Raw genomic sequence first — 6,797 nt, forward strand, 5'->3', positions numbered from 1 at the left:
ATCCATATAGATAATGTATGTTGTGTAGTATGTCCCCATTTATTCCAGTTGGGGGGGCTGTGATAAATTGGGCTGAAGCAGCCTCGCCTCCTAAAATATTTTTAAAAAAATAACACAAAAATAATATGTCGATGAGGGTTGTAAGATATGTTTAATCGTTTAATTAATAGTCATAGAGATTGTGAACACAATAAATACTATCTACAGCATCCGGATAACGAAATGTTAAAACAAAAATGTCAAGTTATCTTGTATATCAGTGAATTTATAACACGATAACATTTCACATAGCAGCTCTAATAATGTACGACAAAGAATGTTCTAAATAAATCTAGAACCACACTTAGTATGCAAGTAACATGTTTTTTACATAATCATTGTTTAGACGTATCGAGAATTAATTTTAAACGGAAGGAAAACCTAGACAAGCAATAAAAAAACGATGTTGACGGTAGCAGTCGCAACCCACGTAAGTCCGCCGCGCGTCCTACCAAACCATAAACATCATGACAGTGTCTAGAAGTCGTCAGTTTCTTGGGATGTCAGTAGTGTGTCAAATGAAGCAGCAGTTTTTACACTAGCAAACGATGAGACTTCCGTTTGGATGAGACCTGATACAAACGCCTCGTGTGGCATCCAAACCATTCCGTCTTTTCGTAAGGAGGATTCGTGTCGTTTTGATGGACACATCCAAACGGAAATCTCGACAATTGCCAACAAAAATAAAACTTGACCTAAATTTTTAAAATTAAGATCTGATCCAGTAGGGGTTTCGAGCGATTTACTCCCCCTCACCCCCCTGAAAATTTTACATTTAAACAAACATTTAAAAATAATGACCTAATTGTGGACTTATGCGGATGGCGACTGTTATCGTCAATATGATAATAAGCATAATCAATAACCAATGGCAAACATAACGATGTATGCAGTCAACATGTATTCTTCATCCGCATTCAAAAGATGAAGTCCCATTTTCCAGAAAGAGGTCTACTCTGCCCTTCATTAGGAACTCACGTAGCCTACTATGCACATTGAGGGTCTGCACACTTTGTGAGGCCACATAAGGGTTTCATGACACCAGTTGCCAAAGATACGTTTGACTTGGGTTATTTTTTGTAGGGGACGTGGTTGGGGGGACGCGTAGACTTTTATCCTTTTCAATATGTGAATCAGCGTGGTGAAATCAGGCTCCCGTCAATTTTTGGGGCATGTAAAGTTATTGGTATCATCCTCTTGTTCACTTGTCTTTATTTGTATTAAAAAATATCAATTTATCTTGAATACAAGCCGAGATATTTGCAAATGAAGGAGATAGGGGTCACCGGTTTTCAGAGGTAAAGTTAATGAGAAAATGACTGCCAAAGATTAGTTATTTCCTTAGCTGAAGAGTCCGTGGTAACTGAAAATTTTCATCTTTTGTGCCTTTAATCAACGTTTTTCAGAAAAATCCAAACAGAAATGAGTTCTTAAATGGACATGAAAGGTGTTGAGCCAAAAAACCAAAATAATTATAAAAGTACTCAAAGCTACGGAAAAATGCAAGTTTCTTCACTTTGATTATTTGGACGAGAACATGATTCCACCACGTTGCCTCACATATATTCTTGTGATTGATACCCCAGCGTTTTACTTATTTTTCACCAATCTGCTCCCTGAATCTAAAAAAAAATAGCTTGATAAAACGGATTGGGTCCCTAGTAATAAAAAAAGGAATTCTTAGCGTACTTGGAAAGTCGCAGAGTTTTCTTCTGCAAATTAGGAAGTATGCTCTGGGGTGTTTGTGGAGCCTACTTCGAATTTTTTCTCTCTGTAAAATACAAGGCAGTGTTTTCTTAAGTAGGCTAACGGTCGAACAGAATAAAATGGCCACAGTGACCTCAATATGGCTACAGTGCCCCTGATAAGGCTTCACTGAAGCCAATATGGTTACCGTGACCTGATAAAAACCAACCTGAAAGACATGTCGAAGGTGAGAAATGATATGAGTTCTCTTAAAATACAAAAAAACAAACAACTAAAGACAAACAAAAAACAGGGAAACAAAAAACAGGGAAACAAATAGATAATGAATAATGAATTGATACTTCGCTAACTCGGATTGTGGAGTGTTTGTAATCATTTAACGTCTTCTTTACTCACATTTTAATCAGGAATTCAGAAGGCTGTACCTTCTTTAAAACGGGTAGCAATCACACATTTTCGTTAGGCAAGTTGGAGGTCGCCCCTAACCTCCTAAATATATATGTTATCTTTTCTTTTCTGTCTAATAGTCTTGCCTTTTCTTTACTGGTCTCGCCTTTTTGCGATGAATGGCAAATTATTTTCTTGAGATTTTCTTAACCTGAATTGAAATCTTCCTTGAAGAACAATGAACTCATGCGAGGATGGAACTCGAAGGCTCTGGATTACGAGGCTGTTGCGAAAACGACTTCATACAGATCTCGATTGAACGAGAGGTATGGATACATAATAAGTACAATGGGAACGTACTGCAACAATGAGATGGGAAAATCGTCATTGGTAGTACCAATCACAAGTAGTTAAATCACAGCTAAACTTGTTTCATATTCGCTCCGTGAGAAACGTCTCGTTACACAACAATATAAAAAGACAATATGGAACATAGTTCGTTTGCTGTGATTCTCTCAGGATTTTACTGTCTCTCTTACTTTCTCTCTCTCTCACTCTCTCTCTCTCTCTCTCTCTCTCTCTCTCTCTCTCTCTCTCTCTCTCTCTCTCTCTCTCTTATACGCTTTTCCTCTCTCACTGTCTCTCTCTCTCTCTCTCTCTCTCTCTCCCACTCTCTTTCTCTCTCTCTGTAATCTCAGATCTATTACTCTCTCTCTCTCTCTCTCTCTCTCTCTCTCTCTCTCTCTCTCTCTCTCTCGTATATAACTGAATACATACACACATACTATTTATTTTCTTCAGCTTTTAAAAATCTTTGTCATCGTATCTGAAACCAGTCCACTCAGCTCTCAGTTAGTTCCCGTATAATTGACGTATGGTCTGTGTTCACACTTTGCTGCTAAAAATAATCTATCAAGAGACGAAAATAATTCATTTATGTGTCATTACTAACCAACCATCCAACCATTTTCTTCCACTTTGCTCTCTTTCCTCCCACATCTTGACATCTTGTTTCAAGAAATTATTCACACAAAGCAATCAATCACTGTCAGCTGAAACATTAAAACTCCGCGTCTAACATAAGAATCCAATTTTAGTGTTCGAAATGATAAACAATCGAAAGACAGTGCTTCTACTTTGCGAAAGATGAACTGCAACAAAGAAAGCTAAATCTAGCAACAGCAATAACAAAGGTACACAAACAATCAAACAACACACAGAAAAACACAATCAAGCAAAGCAGAACTTGCGAATTAGAGCATAAATATTTGGCACCCGTTTCTGTCCATCGTTCGTCACGATATCAAAGACATCCCCTCCCCTTCTCAACTCCCCCCTCCCCCCCCTGCCCCCATCCACCACTCCGGCACACATAAATCAGAACCAAAACAGCCCCCAAAACAAAACAAACGAAAGCAATCCAAGAAGTCAGAAAATGAGCAAAACAATAGTAATTACAATAAAGAAAGGCATCAGAACACAGACACACAGACACACAGACACACACACACACACACACACACACACACACACACACACACACACACACACACACACACACACACACACACACACACACACACACACAACAAATAAATAAATTAAGAAAAACAGAAACAAGTCAGTAAAAATCGTCATTACGCAATCAAACAATTCGAACAAGAATAAATAATGCAATAGGAAGAACACTAAATAAAAAAATAGAAACAAATTAATGAATCTCTCAAAAACGGATCATGAAACTAGATCTAGGCTAGTATTAAGTATTTGGTTTAACTCAAAATGAAGAATATAAAGAACATAGAATCGGAAGTTGTTTTAACAAACGGCACAAAGCTAAAAATAAAGAAAAAAAAAGAAAGAAAAAGAAACCCCAAAAAGAATGGATGAATACCAAAATGCAAATAGAAAATAAAACGTGGAAAGAAAGAGAAAACCTCACCGATTGAAAGAAGTAAAAAAAAAAAAAAAAAAAAAAAAAAAATTCAAACAGTCGTTCAAAGTCCATCCCTCACCCCCTACAGTTCCCAACCCCTTTCTAGTTCCACATCGACCCTATTGCCTTCGTGGCCCTGAAAACATCTCCCTCCCCCCACCCCAACCTCGTCCCCCGTCCATTCTCCTCTCCTGCCCTCCCCCTCCTCCATCCTCCCTCTCTCATCACCCTCCCCCACCCCTCAACAACACCCCCTCAGAAGGACACATCCCCCTCTGATAAGGGAGGCAGACACTGTCTTCCGTAGAGTTGATCAAATCAATACGGGTGGCTAATCTTGTTAGAACATTGCATGCCAGCAGAATACAAGAACACTTCTTCTCTTCACGTACGGATCTTTCAATAGGAGCACAATGAACACAATAATTCTGTTTGGCAGAATTGTTTATTTATTTCGTTAGTTTTCAACTAATTTATTTGTTCATTTTTTCATCTATTCATGGACTCATCACATCGGTTCATCAATTCATTTAAAATATTTATTTCAGTATTTATTTATTAATTTATTTTTTTATTTGTTTGTTTATGTGTTTATTTATTCATTCAGTTTTTCGTTGGGTGTTTCCTTTTCATTCATGTTATATTAATTGAATTTTTTACTTTTTTGCGCTTTTAAAATTTATTCATGTCATATTTAAGTGTATTGTTGCTTTCAAAACAATTTGTACATTTTTTTTTACCAATGGCCAGTAAGTTTTGCTTTATTACTCCCTTACTATCGTTCCTGTCCAAAATACCTGATATTTTCAGAAACTGATAATTATTTGTCTGTCAGTCTGTCTGTCTATTTATCTATCTTTCTGGTCTGTCAGTATGTCAATCTTTTAAGTTATCTCCCACACTTTCATTTCTATTTTCCATCTCGCTATTTTTCCCCTTTCTCCTTCTCTCTCTTTCTCTCTTACACTCTTTTTCACTCTATCTATCTATTTATCTATCTGTCTACTATATTTTATAATATACTGTATTTATCGCTCTTCTTCCTATATATTGTTCCCTGCATAATATTGGTAATTTTGTTGAAAAAACAAAAACAAAACAAAAACTCGTAACTCGTTCATGACGTGTCTGCTCTTACAGCAACCAGCCTCCGAAATGATCTCCATTGTTTCTTTAAAGTTGTATTGCAACCATTTAAGTATTTGCAATCTTGCAGTCCGTCAATTGACCAGTCAGTTAATGCATCGACCAATCAAAAAACGTGGATCAATCAATCAATCAATCAATCAATCAATCAATCAATCAATGAACCAACCAATCAATCAATCAATCAATCAATTATTTTATCTATCAATCAACCAATCAATCAATCGTTTTATCTATCTATCAATCAATCAATCAATCAATTATTTTCAAATCACCACACACACACACATACTGTTAAACATTTCTCTCTAAAACATTGGGATGTAATAATAATAATATTTGGAACAAATTAAATACGTTATCACATGGAGAAAAACTTTCTACACAGCTTACTAATGAATAAACATGAAATAAAATTATAATACCAATCGTAAGTAAATTCTAGGATGCATGAGCTAGATCTCGTACAAAGGGCCAAATGATATTATAGTAGTGATCAGTTTCTAAAAAAAAAAATCGGAGATGTTTTTTGTCAATTCCATGGTGAGGGAGTGGGTGCCTTGTGCGCGCCACCTGTAAATCTGGATTTTTTTCCCCTGAGCTGTGTTAGTCTAACTATCTAGATTATATTAATTAATTGTTCTCATCAATAATGATAAATCGCTGCCTTAGAATTAATAAGTTCTATCTGAAAATGTTGGCTCTTTCGAGTTACCAAGACCATGAAGTCAGAAAGCAATTAATGTTCTATCTGCTCTATCAAAACCGTATTCGGAATTGTTATCAAGATAGGCCACCCTACCACAATATGCCGAAGGCCCAGGAAGTTGTCTCACTAACAAGGCAATACCCAATGTCCGGATCGGACGAGGGAACAACTTTACTTTACTTTATCAAGATTGTTGAAAGAACAGCATTCGAAAAAGCTTAAACATGTTATGAAACTCAACATCTTTAACGATAAATTTCTTAAATCTAGGTACTGAGCAGATAGGACTTTGTAAGTCAAGGGTAGCGAAATGGTCACTTCTGTGGTGTTGTTTCTTCTCTTAGCTCAATCTAAGACTACTGTTACCAAAAGTTTGGAAAACAATGTCTCTCTCTCTATCTATCTATCTATCTATCTATCTATCTATCTATCTATCTATCTATCTATCTATCGATCTATCTATCTATCTATCTATCTATCTATCTACCTATCTATCTATCTATCTATCTATCGGGGTGGCCATTAGCTTACAGCCACACAAGGTTCTCCCTCTCCCTATCGCTTGCTCTAATGCATAATATTATTATCATGAGTTCTGTTACGTACTGAAGCAAGGATTGCACACCTACTAGATTATACGTAATAAACTGAGTCGATTGTGCGTAATACATAGACAATCATAAGGGAGCATAATAAATTACTAAGCTCTTTTCTCTATGACTGTCATTTCAGTTTTGATAGGGAAAATGCTATGAACTATGTTCACATCTTGGTAATTATAGATCTTATAGTAGGTTCTCGTCAGACGGAGGAGTGGAGTTCTTTTTGGTGGGGAAAGGAGAATAGGGTAGGGTAATGAAAAAAAGGGAAGGT

The sequence above is a fragment of the Aplysia californica genome, unplaced genomic scaffold (assembly GCF_000002075.1).
Source record: "Aplysia californica isolate F4 #8 unplaced genomic scaffold, AplCal3.0 scaffold00495, whole genome shotgun sequence".
NCBI classification, from domain to species: Eukaryota; Metazoa; Mollusca; class Gastropoda; order Aplysiida; family Aplysiidae; genus Aplysia; species Aplysia californica.